Below are 21,594 nucleotides of genomic sequence, written 5' to 3'. Positions count from 1 at the left end.
CTAGCTGTACAAAGTCAGGCAAGTTCTTGATCTTTCTCAAACCCAAAGTTCCTAAAAAGTATTATCTCTTTTCCTCATTTAAAAATTAAAAAAAAAAATTTTTTTAAGGAAAAGAAAATACTTTCAGAATACTGCTCCTCCAGGTATAAATAAACTTTCTAACTTCTTTGTTAACAAAATCTCTGGGCTTGTTCCTAAATGTTGAAATTATAGAATCAGCTCCCTTAGACATCTTCTTAAACTCCTTAAAGTGTGAAAGCTCTGAAGTTTTTATATGCAGAGAGCAATCTGAATGTTTTACTAATGTAGGCAATATATACATATGGAACTTGCCTTGCATATGGCAAGTGCTGGAGACCATGTTTGGCCCAAAACTGAGGAAAAGCCAAGCCTTCTCCTCAAAGACATCTTAATAAGAAGAAATAACCCTCTACATGAATATGTGTAATACTACAGCACGAGGTGGTCGTGGTGAAAATATGTGATATACTAAAAAAGGATGAATATATTCAAATTACTGCAGTATGTTAAGAAGATTAATTTTTACTTTATTAGTTATATTAAATCATTCAAAACCATTCATTCACACCCCATTGTAATAGTTCTACTGTTTTACTATAAGCCAGACACTCTCTGGGCTTCCCTGTTGGCTAGGCAGTAAAGAATCCACCTGCTAATGCAGGAGACGTGGGTTCAATCCCTCGGTTGGGAAGATCCCTTGGAGAAGGAAATGGCAACCCACTCCAGTATTCTTGCCTGGGAAATCCCATGGACAGAGGAGCCTGGTGGGCTACAGTTCATGGGGCCACAAAAGAGTTAGACACGCCTTAGCAACTAAACAGCAACAATGACAGACATTCTTCTAAGTGCTTGGCATTTATTAACTCATTTGATCCTCACACAGTCCTGCGACACAGTTATCGTTCAGTTCAGTTCAGCTCAGTCGCTCAGTCTGACTGTTTGAGACCCCATGGACTGCAGCATGCCAGGCCTCCCTGTCCATCACCAACTCCTGGAGCTTGTTCAAACTCATGTCCATCATGTCGGTGATGCCATCCAACCATCTCATCCTCTGTCGTCCCCTTCTCCTCCTGCCCTCGATCTTCCCCAGCATCAGGGTCTTTTTCAATGAGTCAGTTCTTCACATCAGGTGGCCAGAGTATTGGAGTTTCAGCTTCAACATCAGTCCTTCCAAGGAATATTCAGGACTGACTTCTTTTAGGATTGACTGGTTGGATCTCCTTGCTGTCCAAGGAACTCTCAAGAGTCTTCTCCAACACCACAGTTCAAAAGCATCAATTCTTCAGCACTCAGCTTTCTTTATAGTCCACCTCTCACATCCATATGTGACTCTTGGAAAAACCATAGCTACCATTAGCATCCTCATTTCATAGGTGAAAAAACTGAGGAACTAGGCTTAAGAAATTTGTCCAAGTTTGCACAACTAATAAATAGCAGAGCCGATCTTTGAACATAGACCAGACTTCAGGTCCACAATTTTTTCCCTATTATACTATCTCTTCAGATACTTAATAATATATCTTGGAAATGTATCAGTGTTTATAAAACTTACTTGTTCTTTTTTTCCAACTCCATAGTATTCCATTTATGGCTATATCATACTTAATTAAATCAGCCCCTAATATTGAACATTGATTTGCTCCTAAATTTTTAGCATTGTAAATTATGCATCCATAAATTTGATGGTAATATATTTTGTAGTGTAGTATATTGCTACCTATTATTCTCTGAAAGGCAAGTCCATGACTGTTACAGTCAAGGTATACTTGACTGCCTAAATTGGCACTACCCCCATTATTGCATCAACTCTCATAGGTAAAAGGTAAATTTACTAATGAGAGGTAGAAACAATTTGGAGAAAGTGGTAAAAGAAATCACATAGAAGGCACTAACATTTGTGCTAGACTTTAAGATGTGGAAAAGCTAATTTATGTGGGTAAAGCAGGTATGTATAGACTTCACAGCAATGAAACAGTAAGAGACATTTTTCACAGACATTAGGATAATAGAGCAGTATTGTACCATAAGTGACTGTAAAAGTTTGAAAACTTAAAATTGAACAATATTAGCCTTGCAGTTAATAGTTAAAAGAAATCATAAAGCAGGTCCTACAAGAGTCAGAAATAAATCTTCACAGTACCATAAAAAATTTCCTAAACCACTGATGTAGCACACTACTGCCTTCAAACGTGCCTATACGGCTGGAGCAGATACTGCCACAACAGTTGGTATAACCACAGATGGAATGATTGTAATAGAAGTGCAAAAGCAAAAGAGAATAAAGCAAAACCAAATGGCCTTAAACTGGATGGTAAATCATTCAATTTTAAATCTTGTAGTTCAGAATTCAAACCAAGGGCCCATGTTTGAGTGAAACTAATGGAAAATTTACTAGAAGTCATTCAAAAGGCACTGAAAAAGAACACTATTTATAATGGAAAAATACCTCAAATCACTTTAAAGTTCAATGTTAGCAGAACAGTTAGGGAAATCATGGCGCCACAACTTGAATACTATTTTCTTAATCAGCACTTTTTGTTGTGGTTGTTGCAAGTGAAAGAATCCCTGTCAAACCATCTTAGCAAAAGAATGAAAAAAAAAAGGGGGAGATTGGCGGGGGAGAGATTTATTGACAAGGATTCACTGCCCTTAGATGTGAATGAATATAGAGACTCAAATGATACCATCAGGATTTTCTCTCCCATCTTTCAACCCTGCTTTCTGTGTTGGCTTTATTCTCTTGAACTGCAGATAAGCTGATGACATAGCTGCAGGCAGCTTCCATTACAAAACTGTTACAAAGTCACAGTTTTGGTAACCCAGATGAAATAGAGTCTTCTAGCAAATTCCCAGGAAAGGGCTTTGACTGGCCCAGTTTGGGTGAGATGCCTGACACTGAGACTGACCATGTGGCTTTGGAAAAGAATTGTTATGACTGGTCAAGCTTGAGTCACTTGTGCCTGGGGAAAGGACCCTAGAATCAAATGACGAGACTAAAGGAGATGCAATTCCTCAGCAGACAAAGGGGTGCTGTTGCTGGAAGAGGGAGCAGGGTAGATAAAAACAACAGATGTCTGTGGCATACAGCAACAGTGAAAATACTTACTACAAATCAAGTGGAAAAAATAGAATAAACATTGCATCTATGCTATGATTACAACTCCATAACATTTTGGACTCATATTGACCTGTAGTAAAAGCAGAGTTGATAAATAAAACAAGAACCGCTGCCAAAGTAAGAAGCACTTGGCAATAGTTCTCAATCAGGGATAATTTTATCCCCACAACCCCATCCCCCAAACCCTCGAATATTGGACGTTTTTGATTGTCACAAAGAAAGGAGAGCTACTCGCCCCAACGGATAGACCCCAGGGATGCTGCTAAATATCTTACAGTGCGCTGGACAGTGCTCCGTCACAAAGAAACACCCGGCCCAAAATGTCAATGGGGCTGCTATTGAGAAAATCTGCCAGAAGTGTAACAAAAGTGAATTGGGTTTTTGTTTGTTTGTTTTTTATTTGACTGAGCCAAGTCTTAACTGTGGTATGTGGGATCCTCACTGAGGCATGGGGGATCTACTTCCCTGACCAGGGATGGAACCTGGGCTCCCTGCAGGGAGGGGAGCAGGAATCTTAGCCTCTAGACCACCAGGAAAGTCCCAGAAGTGATTTGGTTTTTTTAGTTTGTTTTTTAAAAAAAGATCTGTTGTTGTTTGCTCGATAGAAGAATGGAAAAAGAGGAAAGGAAGAATTAGAAAAGAAAGGAGATAAAAGGGATGGAAGATAATGGCAGAGAAGATGAGAGAATCAGGGACATGAGGATATTGGAAATCAAGACATCTTATTTCTAGTTCCACTTCCACAATTAACTGGTGGTATAACCTTGACAAATTACAGACTTTTTGAGATTCACTTCCTTTACTGCTAAATAAGGAATTTAGCTACTTAATTTGCCTCTGAGTTTCTTCCAGCTCAAATATTCTAACATTATCTTTAATAGTTAAGCAGATTCAGGGAAATCTTAATGATCTATGCGCTCATGGCTAGTTTTAAATCCCAGCATTCCTTGTTATTACAGAAACATTATAGGATTTCTCCTTTTTATCAACATTTCTGATATAAAATAAGTCAAGTTGCCAAGCTAAAGAAGTTAGGCCCAGTAGTTAGGCTTCTTCTCAGGCACTGGCAAGAGAAAAAGTAACATGTGGTCCATTTATCTTTACTCTTTTCTCCAAAATTATTTTTATTAAGACAGAAGACATAGACCTGTACACTTAAAAAATTCTGTTATGCGTATCGAAAGGCAGGAGAACTACTTTAGGATAAAAAATATTAGAGACGTGAAAACCAAATGCAAAGTGCAAAACACCATTGGATCCTGCATTCAAAAAGCAACCACAGAAGAAATATCTTGTGGACAATTAGTGGAATGAAGATATGGACTCTGTTCACTAGATGATGTTATTGAACTAATGTCACCCTTTTAGGTATCTTAACAGTATTTTGGATAGGGGGGATAAAGTCCTACTTTTTCCCAGAGATGTATGCTGAAACACCTATGGGTAAAATGTCATGATATCTGCAACTTATTTTTCAAGTGGACTGGGTGAAAAAAGTCTTTTCAAAAGTATGTTTGTATCTGGACTAATGTTTGAATATTGAATGAGCCTAGCATCCTTGGTTGATTATGATATATAATGGTTTTTATGCATTGCTAAATTCTGTTTGTATATTTTTCAACAAGGCTTTTGTATTAACATTCATGAAGGTCTTTTCTCAATGTTGATTTATTTGGCTATGGCGGGTCTTAGTTGCAGCAGGTGGGATCTAGTTCCTTGACCGGGAATTGAACCCAATTCCCTGAGCTGGGAGTGCAGAGTCTTGCTGCATGTCAAGTATCTCTCAATAAAACGGAAGGAAAAAATAAAAATAAAAACTTTTTCTTAAAAAACAGTATATATGTATCAAGAGAAAAATGTGACAAAATGTAAATATTTGGTGAACTAGGTGAAGAGTACTTATGTATATTCATTGTTTTCTTCTTTCAACTTTCCTATGAAAGCAAAAAGAATAAAGAGAAAGCACAGATATCTAGGATGTCAAGGTTGTAAAAGTTCTTAAAGTTATATACAACCTCTTCAAAATGCCTAATTGAGGATAGACTACAGCGTGAATTGGAAAGCCTCCGTGACCTGCTTCACCCACAGAAACTCCCGCTCTGTGTGACTGTTATGTTGGGAGAGACATCCACCAATACCACTGATAAAGGAAATGGATCATTAACCTACAATTAAATGTGATCACAAAGGAAATTTGACAATCATGTAGGGCCTGATTACCCAGCAAACGAAATAAACCAGAAAGATACACTTAGAACATTTTTCCAGGAAATATACTTACCCAATTATCCCCATTACTTATTTCCATATGTCCAATTTGCAAAGGAAAAAAATTCTGTTGCCTCACCTTTCTCAAACTCATGTTGAAAATCAGTGTAAAACATCTCATGATACTAAAAACTTTTCTTTATATTAACATGTGATGATTACTACTGTGTTCTGTATTAGAAAACTTGATCTCTTTTGACACATGATGTCTATTTCATGGAAATGTTAAGTAAGTTTTCATACAGGAAGCTGTTTTAATCAGGCAGAGAGTGCACTGCAATTTCAGCATTATTTGTTGGCTAGGTTCTTTAAGATGGAGAAGGAAGTGGCAACCCACTCCAGTGTTCTTGCCTGGAGAATCCCAGGGATGAGGGAGCCTGGCGGGCTGCCGTCTATGGGGTCGCACAGAGTCGGACATGACTGAAGGGACTTAGCAGCAGCAGCAGGTTCTTTAAGAAGAGAGGGAGGTGAGACTACGGTTTACTGTTGCAAGTATGCCATTGTATTCAATGATAAAGGATTTCTTTCAAGTCGCAGACTTGGAAAGCCCCTCCCTTAGCTCAGCAGCTGGAGTAAGAAGGCGCTGCAAGCCACAGTCACACAGCTAATTAGTTGCAGAGATGGGAATTGAACTGTTTTTCCAAGTCACCCAAATAAAATGCTCAGAGGTTTAGTATTCTAGCTTCTTGTGATCAATGGACTTCATTCTCTCTGAAAATAAAAACAAAACAAAAACAAAAGTTAACTAGCGACATCTGCAGTATCTTTCAAAACAAATTTTTATATCTCAGCAAAGGTAGGAGGTAGAATTTATCTTAAGATAACTTTAAGGTGGGAGTCCAATATTACCCATATGTCTCCCTGATGAATGACTATTGGTCTAAAATACTTTATATAATAAATCATAGGATTAAACAAATTGTTCTGGGCCAACTTTAACCAACCTAAACAGCTCCATTTAGGCTATAAATTTCTCAAGGGCAGGGACCACATCTTATATATCTTGGTGTCTCTGTCTACCTAGCAGAGTGCCCTACAGATTCAGTAAATGCTGTTAGTGATCATGCTTGCAATGAAAATAAAGAAACATGTAAATCCATGGCTGATTCATATCAATGTATGACAAACCCACTGGAAAAAAAAAAAATAATAAAGAAAAAAAAAAAGAAAGAAAATAAAGAAACATGCTAAATCTATCAACCCAGCAGAATTTTTGGATGATAATGAAGTTCTTAACCATCATTTGCTATTGCTTTGGTAAGATTCTATTGTGTGAAGAGTTTAGCAAAGGTTATAAAATTTAATTAACTCAGAGAGAGTGAAGAATACTTGAGAAGATTTTATTTTCCCTTCATAATTGCAATCGATATAATAAAATTGTCCTCAAGCAGTCATTCCTGTCACATTAGCATATACAGTTACTTTGAAGTCCCAGCTGATATATTCTCCCATTGTTTCATGTTTCTTGACTGTTGAGGTTAATAGAAAGGGCCCACATTCATTAGAATAAAATTGCACTAAAAATATAATCTGACCCAATTAGTAAAAGAAGCTCTTGTCGGAGATAAGTGGCAATTCCAGTTGTAGGCAGCAGAGGTAGTTGTTTTCACAGAAAACACGAGATACTAATTGCTCACACTTAAGTTTCTCTTCTAATTATAATTTCAAATATTAAAATCTTATAGTTATTGATCTTAAGCCTTATAATTCCCCCTCTCTCTCCTTTTGCCCTTTCTTTAGAAAGTATGTTTTGCTCTAGGTCAACACTATCAATTCTTTTTTGTTTACTCAGTGTTTAACTTTCTAATTGGGTCCTCAATTACTCTGACAAGCATAAATATCCCAGGGTGGACACTACTGTAATTATATCACTATTATAAAATGACTGTTTCCTGTTGCTCCTGTAAGAAGATTTTAAATCAAATTTAACAAATATTTACTAAATAATCATGATGTACATGGGAAGGTGGCATAGGAAAAATAAAAATGAACAGATGTCTCCTCTAGTATAAGAGGTTTAAAGCAAGAGCCTGGGGATAATGAACACAAGACATTCACGTCTGGAAACCATCTGATTTCAGATCCTCTCATGTTACCGTCTTAGGGCTGTCGAGTCCTGAGATGAGACTCTACTGTCAATATTTAAAAGGACAAGACTAAATCCCTGTTGACTTATTTGGTTCCTTCTTTCTTCCTAACTAATGTTGCTGCCAGAGCAATTAGTTTTATGTACTGCACGATGAGTGGAACTCTGGGTGAGTTATTTAATTACTCTCATCTTCAATATCTCCAACAGTAAAATGAGGATAATCACACCAACTTTAGTGGATCATTGAAGTGATCAAGTGAGGTATGGAATGTGAAAGTACCCATGCAGTGCCTGTCACCTATAGGTGCTCAATAAATATTAGTTCTTTTTCTCCTTTTGAGTGTCTCCCAGCAGCACACCTACCCAGTTGGAATATCTAAGCATTCTGGACCACAGGGAAGTATGTGTAAGATAAATGATAATACTAGGCTGATGCCAGTGATAATTCCAGATGCTGCTATTAAGATTTTGACTTTAAGCTTCTTTACTGAATAATTTTTTTCTAATTAATTGTTTTCTTTTCCCTCTGCGGCCCTTACTCCTCAACCCCTATTACCACACCAAGACTCCCAACCACCCAAGGCTCATTTCTCACTGAGTACCCTGCTTCCATAAAGTTCACTTGTTAAAAAAATTTGGAGCTATAAACCCAGAAAAGTACACAAATGTTGATAAAAGAATAATTTAGATGATACTTTGAGAGTAAAGACAGAAATAGGATGAATAGCAATTTAACATATTTCGTTTTTCTGACATGTGGAAAATTGGGCAAATTCGTAAGAGAGAACAAGTAAATTTGATCATTTTAAGTATGGTAAAAATCATTTTAAGACACTGCCAAAGAATCAAGAGATGGTGATAATGCCCTGTTCTACTAGGTTGTATTTGTTTTTATTATATTCATGATGAACTGTAGCATTTTTACTGCATTCAGGTAGATATGAGTATGTGCTATCTTCACATGTTTGAAACCCCAGTCAAATCAGTAAGAAAAACCCATTGTTTTAACCTCTTTTAATAGAGGAGACAAATAAATAATTCAGCCAAAAACTGGTGTCTGTTTCACTGACCATGCATTCACTTAAAAACAAAAGGAGAAAAACCCCTGATACATACAACATGAGATCTATATTGGGCTGTACTGGAGAAAACTTAGTTTTGTCTTGATTAAAGTAAATGAATTGCAGAAAATTGAGGTAGCAAGTGCTAACATAACTATGACATTTGGTAATATGTTTATGAAAAACATATTCTCAGATGTATTTTTATTCAGTGAATTTTTTCCTAACAAGATAATATTTTACAGTAAAAATGTATGACTCCATTTTATTTTTTTCTGCTGAACTCAAAGGAAAACAATTAAACCTATCAATTACTAGAGTTCAGCAATACTAAAATAGCTAAACAGCTGCAGTGATATTGATTAATTAGTCATGAAAATGTAATTTGATGATTTAACATTATTTAGTAAAGGGCTTAATTTTCTATCTAAAAATTATCTCCAATGAGAAAGTCTTTCTCCAAATAATTTTGTATTTTGCTGTGTAGTAGCAAAATATTACTTGAAATGGCTGGAGGCAAAAGTGGAATAACTCGCTGAACCCAGAAGTCATAACATTTCAATATAATCTAATGAGTAGAGTGAATCAGTAATGCAGAATCATTGTCGACTATCTCTGCTCCTCTCCCTGGCACCACAGTGAAGCACTGAGATTGGAATATTGAGCATTTCAGGCAAGAGCCAAAGTAATTTAAATTTTTATTGCTACATTTAGTCCTCGGCTTTAAACAAACCTAAAGAGAAGAACCCTCAAAAAAGTAATTTACTGAATCACGGTATCAATCAAATCATGAAAAATTAAATGGCAGTATTTGGCTTTCCTTGGGTTCTTTCTGTGTTGCTAAGACATTAGACGGGTCTGAATGACAAGCACTATTTTGTTGCCTTGACAAGGCTGAGAATAGGCGCATGGAGGCTGAGGTTATCTCCTTTTTTTGTAAGTAAGATGCCTTTACTGCACGTTCCTCTTGCTTTAATTGCCCATGGAATGATTAACATTGGTTCCAAACTCCCCGTCCGCAAGCAAATCAATTCGGTGAGGCTCTGGTAAACTTGCTAGGCAGCTTAGGCCAATGACCATCAAAAATTCTGATTCCTTGGAGAAGCCATTGAAGAATAAAGATTTAGGTCATCAGAGTAACGCACCACACACACACACACACACACACTCATCTTGCAACAGTGGTTTTTAAACATAGCATAACCTTTTTTTTTTCAATTGAAAACTTAAAAAAAATTATTTAAAGGAACTAGGTATGTTTGGTCTACAGGAGATAAGGCATTGGGTGACGTAATAACTGTATGCCTCTAAACAATTTAAAAGGCTTCCAGGAAGAAAAAGGATTAAGCTTTTTCTGCATGACTACAGTAGAGAATTCAGATTAGTGTGTGCAAGTTTGAGAGTGGAAGAGACCTATCTGATAGATACAGTTTTCTGGTTGTCATAGCAGGACTGGCTTGTCTTGATAAAGAGTGAATGTCCTGGCACTTGAAGTCAGTGGTCATGGGCCAGGGATGAGGGAGGTGGAAAGATGGGAGGGGGTAAGCATGTAAAGATGATTTCAAGCATTGGAAAGACAGTTAGACCCTATAACATTCGAGTCTACTCTAGTTTGGAAAACCTAAGAGTAATTCTTACTTTAATAAAAATAACCACGCTAGTCATCACTGTCTCAGAAGAGAAAATTAAATCTGGCTTATGATAAGTTAAAATCCAATGAAAATACCGAAATTTTGTCATTACTTTAACTTTCACTTTTTCTTCTGTCCGCTTTCATTTTCAGAAATGAATTCATATGAAGCAAATCTATAAAGGAGAGCGGTAGAGGTGAAAATATCACGGAAAAGAAAAGTCATTTGACTGGTAAACTCATTGAGTTGAGACGAGTGTGAAAACTCATTATGACCTGAATTTATCACACATCTCAGTTTTTCCTCCTTTTTAAACTTCCTAATAGAAAAAGTTGAATTCACATTATTGGCAACTCTGCTATTTGCCCTCACTTCCATCCAAAAAATTAGAAATCCCCCCTTTCCCACATTTATTTTAATCTAAAGTGTTGTGATCCCTCAAGATTTACTTTATGGCTTCTCAAAAGACCAAATCTTAGAAATTTCACTCTTAAACCTATGGGGAATATGTCCATTTCTACTTTATTTGGGCAGGTGAATTGAGAGGGAATGGGGTTTGATTTAACACCTGTTAAATTCTGCAGTCCACGTATCAAAGGTGTTGCAGAAAAAGTAAATACTATAACACAGCTCTATTTAATTTCACATTTGAAAACAATATAACTGACCATTGCATTCCTTGTATATTAACGAAACTGAAAAATACATTTATAATCTCATGAACTTTTATCAGTGACATATTTTTTCTTTCTCCGATACATCTTGCTAACTAACAGCAGGAAAAAAATCTTTTTTTAAAATTACTAAATCTCTAACAAATCACAGGTAAAATGACAGTGATTCATTGAGCCCCTCTTTTGTGTCAGGTGTTTTATAAACATTATTTTCTGTCATTAACTGCTTTTTATTTACAGATGAGAGATCGGATGCTTAGGGAATTTTAGTTTCCAAGGTCACATAACCAGTAAGCTGTTGGGCCTGGATTCAAAGTGTGACTTCTGTTACCCCATCCAGCACTCTTGCCAACTATGCTACCCTCCCTATAAAGCTTGTGGCAGGAAGCCACAAATCCTACCAAATATCCATTCTCTCCCTCTCCCTTACTGGAAAAGAACTTGCTTCTGGATTGGTCATTTGGAGACACCCCAAATGGTGACTCTCATCACTGCATGTTCTACAAAATTTCTTTTAAAAGTCTATTTTGAGTAGATAATATGTTCTGGTTTAAAACTGAAAGCAATATTAAAAGGTATACATGCTAAGTTGCTTCAGTCGTGTCCGATTTTTGTGACCCTGTGGACTGTAGCCCGCCGGGCTCCTCTGTCCGTGGGGTTCTCCAGGCAAAAATACAGGAGTGGGTTGCCATTCCCTTCTCCAGGAGATCTCCCTGACCCAGGGATCGAACTCGCGTCTCCTGAGGCTCCTGCATTGCAGGCAGATTTTTTTACTGCTGAGCCACTAGGGAAGTCATTAAAAAGTGTATTAGAAGTAATGCACTCACTCCTTGCCCTTAATTCTCTCAGGTTTTTGTGCACCTTTTCAAAGTTCCTTTATGTTTGCCTTACACCAAAGCTAAAGCTAGACTAGCATAAACTCTTTGGAACCATGTTTTATTCAAGTTAACATGTCTTAAAAATCCTTCCATGTTAGAGCATAGAGACTGTTCTCTTATTTTTAAAAATGCACAGCATTCTGCTGTGTCGATGTGACTTGGTTTGTTTAACCAGTCCTCTATCCATGAGCACATTGGTTGTTCCAACATGTTTTTGCTATTACAAATAACACTGTAAGAAGTAACCACTGAGGGAGGTGGGAGGGGGGATCGGGATGGGGAATACGTGTAAATCTATGGCTGATTCATATCAGTGTATGACAAAACCCACTGAAAAAAAAAATAAAGGAAATCAGTTCTGAAAAAAAAAAATTAAAAAAAAAAAAAAAGAAGTAACCATTTAGCTAAACATAAGAGAAGACATGTGATCTAGCAATTCTACTCCCAGGCATACACTCAATACTATGCATTCACATGAAAACTTGTACTTAAATGTTAAGAGCGACATTATTCATAACAGTAAAAAACTGGAAACAACCCAAATATCATCAATGATGAATGGATAAACAAAATGTGGCATACCCATATAATGGAATACTGTTCAGCCATAAAAATAATATTATAACATGGATGAATCTTGCAAACATTATGCTAAATCAAAGAAGCCAGACATAAAAGGCCACATATTGTATGATTCCATTTCTGTGAAATGTCCAGAGTAGGAAAACCCGTAAAGACAGGAAGTGCGTTAGTGATTGCTGGGGGCTGCGGGTCGGGGAATGGAAAGTGGCTGCTAATGGCGCAAGGATATTTTAGGACCAATGAGAATGTTCTGGAAATAGACAATGGCACTGATTGTGTAAATTTGGGAATATACTAGAAATCGCTGAATTATACATTTTAAAATAGTGAATTTTGGGGTATGTGAACTATATTTCAATTTGAAATGTAACTTTGCACTTATCATTTTATATGAGTGTAGGTTTTCCTGTAGGATAAAGTCCCAGAAGTAGAATTGGTGGGTCAAATGTCATATGCACTTTTGATTTGTAATTTTCATAGGTGTTGCTGAATTTTTCTCCCAGTGTGTATATGACAGTTTATTCTCTCATCATCGTGACAGTTTATTCCCCATAGCCTTGCCAATGGAATACATTGTCAAATATTTAGAGTTTTATCACTCTAATAGATTATTTATTTATCTTATTTTATTAATTTTTGGTAATTATTTATTTAATTATTTTTGGTTGTCCTGGGTCTTTGCTGCTGCTTGGGGGCTTTCTCTAATTGAAGTGAGTAGGGGCTACTCTTCGTTGCAGTTCTTGGGCTTCTCACTGTGGTGGCGTCTCTTGTGAAGCACAGGCTCTAGGTGTGTGGATGAAATAGTTGTGGTTCCTAGGCTCGGGAGCGTGGGCTCAGTAGTTGTGGAGCACAGGTTTAATTGCTCTGCAGCACGTGGAATCTTCCTGCACCAGGGATCGAACCTGTGTCCCCTGCACTAGCAGGAGGATTCTTATCCACTGTACCACCAGGGAAGTCCTGATAGATTTTTTAAAACAGTATCTTGGTGTAGTTTTTGTTTGCTACCCTCAATTATAAGTGAAGATGAGTTGTTGTTGGAGTTGTTTTTTTTTTTTTCCTGTTTCTTACAAAACAGATTAAATTCATTGAAAATGCTTGCTTGTACCAAGCAGTGTTTTGCTACGTAGGAATCTGTAATTTCTATGGCAGGAAAAAGTTTGCTCTGTTTCCAACCCTCTCAATCAACCCCAGTTTCAGTTCTACCCTACAGTTCAGTAGGGTAGATGCTCTGGTAACAAATTAAATTTTTGTTGTGATGATGCTCTGGCAACAAATTTGTGATGATGCTCTGGCAACAAATTAAACCTCTACAGAAAATGAACCAACTCCAATAAAAGGAAAATAAAAGCTGAATTTATAACCTTGCAATATGAACTATTGAAAACCAAACAAAAGGCTGCAGCCTTTCCAAACTACTGATTATACAAAAAATTTTTGAGTCCTGATATCTGATTTTTCCCAAGGTTAAATAAATGAATTGTAGCTCTTCTAACTAGAAAAATAAACATACAAACACTGTTCATTCCTTAAATACATTTATTTATATAGTTCTTCCATCACTGAAGACTCAATCTTCTCTGTAGTAACTTGCATTGCAAAATGTGCCCATTTTCTGGGTAGAAAAACAGGTTCTGATGAGAATTCCCTTATTAAGGCCAATGGCAAGTTTGCATGCCAGTAAAGTATAACCTGGGCTTCCCTGAGAGCTCAGTTGGTAAAAAAAAAAATCTGCCTGTAATACGGGAGCCCCAGTTCGATTCCTAGGTTGGAAAGATCTGCTGGAGAAGGGATAGGCTACCCACTCCAGTATTCTTGGGCTTCCCTTGTGGCTCAGCTGGTAAAGACTCTACCTGCAATGCAGGAGACCTAGGTTCAATCCCTGGGTTGGGAAGATCCCTGGAAAAGGGAATGGCACAGCACTGTTTATAATAGCCAGGACATGGAAGCAACCTAGATGCCCATCAGCAGACGAATGGATAAGGAAGCTGTGGTACATATACACCGTGGAATATTACTCAGCTGTTAAAAAGAATTCATTTGAATCAGTTCTAATGAGATGGATGAAACTGGAGCCCATTATACAGAGTGAAGTAAGCCAGAAAGATAAAGACCATTACAGCATACTAACACACATATATATGGAATTTAGAAAGATGGTAATGATAACCCTATATGCAAAACAGAAAAAGAGACACAGAAGTACAGAACAGACTTTTGAACTCTGTGGGAGAAGGCGAGGGTGGGATGTTTCGAGAGAACAGCATCAAAACATGTATATCATCTATGGTGAAACAGATCACCAGCCCAGATTGGATGCAGGAGACAAGTGCTCGGGCCTGGTGCACTGGGAAGACCCAGAGGAATCGGGTGGAGAGGGAGGTGGGAGGGGGGATCGGGATGGGGAATACATGTGACTCCATGGCTGATTCATGTCAATGTATGACAAAACCCACAATATTGTAAGGTAATTGGCCTCCAACTAATAAAGATAAATGAAAAATAAATAAATAAAAATAAATAAAAAAATAAAATTCATTATTAAAAAATAAAAAGGTGGGGGGGAATGGCTACCCATGCCAGTATTCTGGCCTGGACAGTTCTACAGACTGTATAGTCCATGGAGTCCCAAAGAGTCCCTCACAACTGAGCGACTTTGAAGAAAAAGAGTATCAATTTTCAGTAGCTTACTTTAGAATCTATAATTTCAAAACAAATACTTTTAATGTAATCTTAAATGCTATTAGTAAATTCATTTCTAAGCAAATATGTAATTTAAAAGTTATTTCATACCCAGTGTTCCCCTAGGTAGCATTTTTCCCTAACCAGATCTGATGTTGTAAAGTCTCTGAGTCTTGGGATGCTTGTTAAAGATTGAAGAGACAATGAAAGCCGGAGCTGGAATAGCAGTGGGAGGTAACATTTATGGAGCACTTCCTATGTGTCAAACTTAAAGTTCTAGGAACTTTAAGTATGTTAACTGATTTAATTGTCACAGCAGCCTAAGAGATATGGGTTTTAATTATTTCCCCTTCTTACAGATGGAGAAATCATAGCACCTGGCGGTTAAGCAACTTTCTAAAGCTCACCCTGCTAGTAACCCTGTTGATTCCCGTCTAGAATGTCTGATTCTCTTGCACCTGCTGTAATCTCTGTGCTGGGCTATACTCAGTCACTCAGTCTTGTCTGACTCTTTGTGGCCCCACAGACTGCAGCCCGCCAGGTTCCTCTGTCCTTGGGATTCTCCAGGCAAGAATACTGGAGTGGGTTGCCATTTCCTCCTCCAGGGGATCTTCCCAACCCAGGGATTGAACTCACATCTTCTGCATTGGCAGGCAGATTCTTTACCACTGAGCCACTTCTATATTATTTTAAACCTCCAGGGCAACCTGTTGGATCAAGACAACCATTTTAGAAGCAAACCGTATGAGGCCCAGAGAGGTGAAATGCCTTGCACTTGAACTCCAACCCTTTATTCTTGGTACAATACCCATAAGAGAGTGAGACAATAATCTCTCTGTCAAATCTTACATGGATTATAAATTAACCCAGCCTGGCTGAGTTCAGAGAAATGACAGTATAATTAGTTTAGGAAGCTGTATATATAAGCTTGGCAAATTTAGCAAATAAAAATACAGACATGGGATTAAAATTGAATTTCAGATCATAAATGAACAACTTTTTAGTACATTTCATGCAATATTTGTGACATATTTATATGAAAAGGTTATTCATTGTTTATCTGAAATTCAAATTTAATGGGACAACCTGTATTTTATCTAGCACCCTAACACATAAAGTAAAGTGTTAATTGTGTGTTTTGGAGAGCTTTTACTTCTTACTCTATCAAATTCTATATCATTTGATTTATTTACAACTACCTATCATTTACATTTATTTACAACTACCTATTTATCTACAACTACTCTTTTAAATTCTATATAATTTGATATATTTACCAACTATAATTTATTTATTTACAACTACCTTTCCCCAAACACCAAGCAGACCTCAGCTTACAGCCAGCGCTGAACCGGTCTTAGCCGAGGGTAATAGGATGACTGTGATTTATTGGATTTGCTCTAGGTTAGGAAATACTTTGGCCACATTCTTGAAGAGGTGATTCATTGGCAAAGATCCTAACGCTGGGAAAGATTGAAGGCAAAAGGAGAAGGGGGCAGCAGAAAATGAGATGTTCAGATAACATCACTGACTCAATGAACATGAATTTGAGCAAACTGCAGGAGATAGTGGAGGACAGAGGAGCCTGGTATGCTCAGTTTACGGGGTTGCAAAGATTCGGACATGACTTAGGGACTGGACAAGGAAACACTTTGAAAGATATATTCGATTAAGTTAATAATAGTAAATATTGTTTAAGCTAATAGTTATTACATGCCACATGCTTTTGTAAGAGCTCTAGATAAATTAGCTTACTTAATTCTCAAAATAAACCTGGGAGGTAGGTAATATTATTATATCAATTTTATAGGAGACAAAACTTAAATAGCAGTGGGATTAAGTAATTTTCCCCAAATAATTTATAATCTATTAGGTGTTGTGCTGTCAAACATGATACCCATGAGACACATGTGGTCATTTAAGCTACAGCTAATTAAAGTTTTAAAAATTCAGCTCCACAGCTGCATTAGCAATATTACATGATAAAGGCCACATATGGCCTGTGGCTACCATATTCAATGGTTCCATCGTGACAGATGGGACCAGCTTCATGGCCTTGCACAGGGCCCCAAGCTTCGAAGGGCCCATGTTTGGTTTAAAGCTTTGCTGTTGCTGTTTTGAAATTCTTTTTTTTTTTTTTTTGTTTTGAAATTCTTAATAATTTTAAAGCACAGTGAAAGTCGCACACTAGTGTCCAACTCTTTGTGAGGTCAACTCTTCTCCAGGTCAGAGTACTGGTGTGGGTAGCCTTTCCCTTCTCCAGAGGATCTTCCCAACCCAGAGATCAAACCCAGGTCTCCCGCATCGCAGGTGGATTCTTTACCAGCTGAGCCACAAGGGAAGCCCAAGAATACTGGAGTGGGTAGCCTATCGCTTCTCCAGTGGATCTTCCTGAGCCAGGAATTGAACAGGTATATCCTGCCTTGCAGGCAGATTCTTTACCAACTTGGTTATCAGGGGAGCCCTTCTAAAGCAAAGGGCCCTACATTTTCATTTTCCAGTGCGAAATTATGAAGCAAGTCCTAATGGCAGAACATTGCATTAGACAACACTGGTTTGCATTGAAGAAGTAAAGAGAAAAAAAAAAAAAAAAGAAGTAAAGAGGACTTCCCTGATGGCACAGTAGATAAGAATCTGCCTGCCAATGCAGGGGCCATGGGTTTAATCCCTGATCCGGGAGGATTCCACATGCCGCAGCACAACTAAGCCCATGCACCATCACTGCTTAGCCTGTGCTCTGGAGCCCACACACCGCAACTACTGCAGTCTGTACGCCTAGAGCCTGTGCTGCCCAGCAAGACACGCCATGTAAAGCATGGAAGAGTAGAACCCGCCCACTGGAGCCAGAGAACGCGCTTGTGCAGCAACAAAGACCCAGTGGCCAGGAGAATAACGTAAATAACCAAAAAATTTAAGAAAAAAGAAGTAAAGAAGACAGCCTATAACTAGAATAGCCCTTGTTGAAGAAGGGAGACTAGAGCTGCTCATTGTTGCCATGCCAAGAGTTAGTCTCTCCAGCCTGGAGTAAAAACTCTTTTTCCCATCTCCTTTTGCCCCAAAGGGACAATCAGATAAGACTCTTCCCAGGGGATTTGTATTCACACACAGTAGCGTTGGGTCCTGTGCCCCCTTCAGAACTGCCTAGAGCTGACCGGCTGCCCGCATTCCTCTCGATCCTATGTCTGTCCTGGAACTGACCCTACAGGAAATTTCCCAAAGGTAATTCCTAAAAAAAATAAAATAAAAAGAATCTAAATTCAAGATCAGTGAACAAGCTTTCAAGAGAAATGATTCTCGTGTGGACACAAATATCATTTGAATCCTGTCTTCCCAGTGCCTGAATACTCCTGAATAAATTGCCAAGATGAGAGGCCAGGCCATACCTAGATTCTCAGTTGCCCCATAAACCGCAGTAACCCAAACCCATAACGCAGGCTGACTTATCTCGCCTACAACACCCAACCTTAACAGTTCAGATTCTGTGCCTGTGTTTGCCTGTATTCTATGCCTATATTTAGTATTGAATAGCGTACTAAATAAACTTGCCCCATCATGGTGACAAGAGCTTTTAGAGAAGCAGGGAGTAATAGAGAGAGCGTACCAGCAAATAAAGATCTTTCTGAGGTGGTTTCTTTGAGGTTTAGCGGTTAGGAAACCATCGTTTGTCAAAGAGAACATTAGGATTTCTAGATGTAAATCATTGGTTATTTTATTTCCAGGGGTATTGAGAAATGAATAATGAAATTAGCAAAAGTCACGCCCCTGGGAGGAAAACTTTAGGACAACAATTAACCAGATTATAATGCAAATCAAGTGGTGATTAGCTCCATTAGTTAAACTAATTGAGTGAGCAATAAATACTTTAAGAAAATAAAACTTCAGATGTTCAATAGTAAGCTATTTTTATCACAATTTCGGAATAGCTCTGAGAACGTATAAGTGTAATTTAGAGGATTTGTTGTTGTTTAGTCACTCAGTCATGTCTGACTCTTTGCGACCCCATGGGCAGTCACCCACCAGTGGACTACAGTCCAGGAACTCTCCAGGCAAGAATACTGGAGTGGGTTGCCATTTCCTTCTCCAGGGGATCTTCCCCACCCAGGGATTGAACCCGCGTCTCTTGCATTGCAGGCAGATTCTTTACCGCTGAGCCACCAGGGAAGGCCAGTTTAGAGGAGGTGTGCTCAGTCGCTCAGTTGTGTCCGACCCTTTGTAGGCTCCGTCGACTGTAGTTGGAATCACACCACATGCAGCCCTTTCAAATTGGTTTCTTTCACTTAGTGATATGCATTTAAGGTTCCTCCATTTCTTTTGATGACTTGAAAGCGCATTTCTTTTTAGTGCTGAATAATTTCCCATTGTCTAGATGTCTGTTTTCTTATTACTGAGTTCAAGTGTTCTTTGTGGTTTGACTGTGACTGACATGCATATATATAGTTTTTTAGGCATTTATCCAGCTTGGTATTCTCTGAGGTTTTCAGATGTGTGGTTTGTTGTCTGGTATTAATTTGGGGGAAATTCTCAGTCCTTATTGCTTCTAATATTTCTTCTACCTCTTTCTTCTTCTCCTTCTGGTGTTCTTGTTAAGTGTGAGTTACGTCTTCTGTCCCACAGTCCTTAGATGTTCTCTTCTACTTTTTCAGTCTCTTGTCTGCTTTTCAGTTTTGGAGGTTTCTGTTGAAGATATCCTCAAACTCAGAGATTCTTTCCTCAACCATGTCCAGTCTACAAATAAACTCATCAAAGGCAGTCTTCATTTCTTGTTGCAGTGTTTTTCATCTTTAACAATTCTGTTTGGTTCTTTCTTAGGAGTTTCATTTCTCTGCTTACTTTGCTAATCTGTTCTTACATGTTAAAATCAAGGACTCTTAACGTACAGTTTTTCTAAATTCCTGTTCTAATATCCCCAACATACTTGCCATGTCTCACTGTGATGTTTGTTCTAATGTCTTTAAATTGTGTTTGTTGCCTTTTGATTTGCCTTGAATTTTTTTTTTTCCCTGATAACTGAGCCTGACGTGTAAGGAGGCCTTTAGTGATGTGGTGGTGAAATGCAGGAGAGGAGGAGCGCTCTGTATTCCTATGATTGTGTGTGTGCTCACTAGCTTCAGTTGTGTCGGACTCTTTGCGACCCTGTAAACTGTAGCCCACCAGGCTACTCTGCCCATGGAATTCTCCAGGCAAGAATACTGGAGTGGTAATCATTCCCTTTTCCAGGAGATCCTCCTGATCCTGGGATCGAACCTGCATTCCTTATGTCTCCTGCATTGGCAGGAGCGTTCTTTATCACTAGCCTCAACTGGGAAGCTCAGTCTTTTATTAAGCAGATATCTCTGGACTGTGAGCTTCACAAGTGTTTCTCAGTTTTTTTCTTCCCTTTTAAATGGAACAAAATGGTGAAAGTGGGTTGGTGTTGGTGATATCCCTTTTTCCAGGTCAGTTGGGCTCTGATGATATCATCAGGTTTTTGTTGTTCAGTGATATGACTCTTTGTGACCCCATTAGGATAGGCTCTAGTTAGTTTCTCCTGAAGACAGACCTTGTCAAGAACAGAGTGCTCTGGCTTTACAAACTGATTCCTTTCCCTCTCCTCTGCCAAAAGCACAAGGGTATTTTCCTCTGATAATCATTGTGAGAATCTACCCGATCGAACTCTTAGAGGCAAAAGTATGGAGGCTCCCCAATGCCTGGGTCATCCTGGAGTTTTTAACTCTCAGACGTCCTCTTTGTGTCTTCAGCAATTTGTCAGTTAAATTCAGATTTTCCTACACTGGCACTGTTCATGGAGTTCTCAAGGCAAGAATACCGAATACTGAAAGAGGAACTCCCCAGGTCAGTAGGTGCCCAATTGCTACTGGAGATCAGTGGAGAAATAACTCCAGAAAGAATGAAGAGACAGATCCAAAGCAAAAACAACACCCAGTTGTGGATGTGACTGGTGACGGAAGTAAAGTCCAAAAGAAAAATATTGCATAGGAACCTGGAATGTTAGGTCCATGAATCAAGGCAAATTGGAAGTGGTCAAAGAGGAGATGGCAAGAGTGAACATCGACATTTTCGGAATCAGTGAACAAAAATGGACTGGAATGGGTGAATGTAACTCAGATGACCATTGTATCTACTACTGTGGGCAAGAATCCCCTAGAATAAATGGAGTAGCCATCACAGTCAACAAAAGAATCTGAAATGCAGTACTTGGATGCAATCTCAAAAATGACAGAATGATCTCTGTTGGTTTCCAAGGCAAGCCATTCAATATCCCAGTAATCCAAGTCTATGCCTCAACCAGTAATGCTGAAGAAGCTGAAGTTGAACGGTTCTATGAAGACCTACAAGACCTTCTAGAACTAACACCCAAAAAAGATGTCCTTTTCATTATGGGGGACTGGAATGCAAAAGTAGGAAGGCAAGAAATACCTGGAGTAATTGGCAAATTTGACCTTAGAGTACAGAATGAAACAGGGCAAAGGTTAGCAGAGTTTTGCCAAGAGAACGCATTGGTCATAGCAAAAACCTTCTTCCAATAACACAAGAGAAGACTCTACACATGAACATCACCAGATGGTCAATACCGAAATCAGATTGATTATATT

The sequence above is a fragment of the Cervus elaphus genome, chromosome 12 (genome assembly GCF_910594005.1).
Source record: "Cervus elaphus chromosome 12, mCerEla1.1, whole genome shotgun sequence".
Taxonomy (NCBI): Eukaryota; Metazoa; Chordata; class Mammalia; order Artiodactyla; family Cervidae; genus Cervus; species Cervus elaphus.
This window is presented reverse-complemented; position numbering follows the sequence as displayed.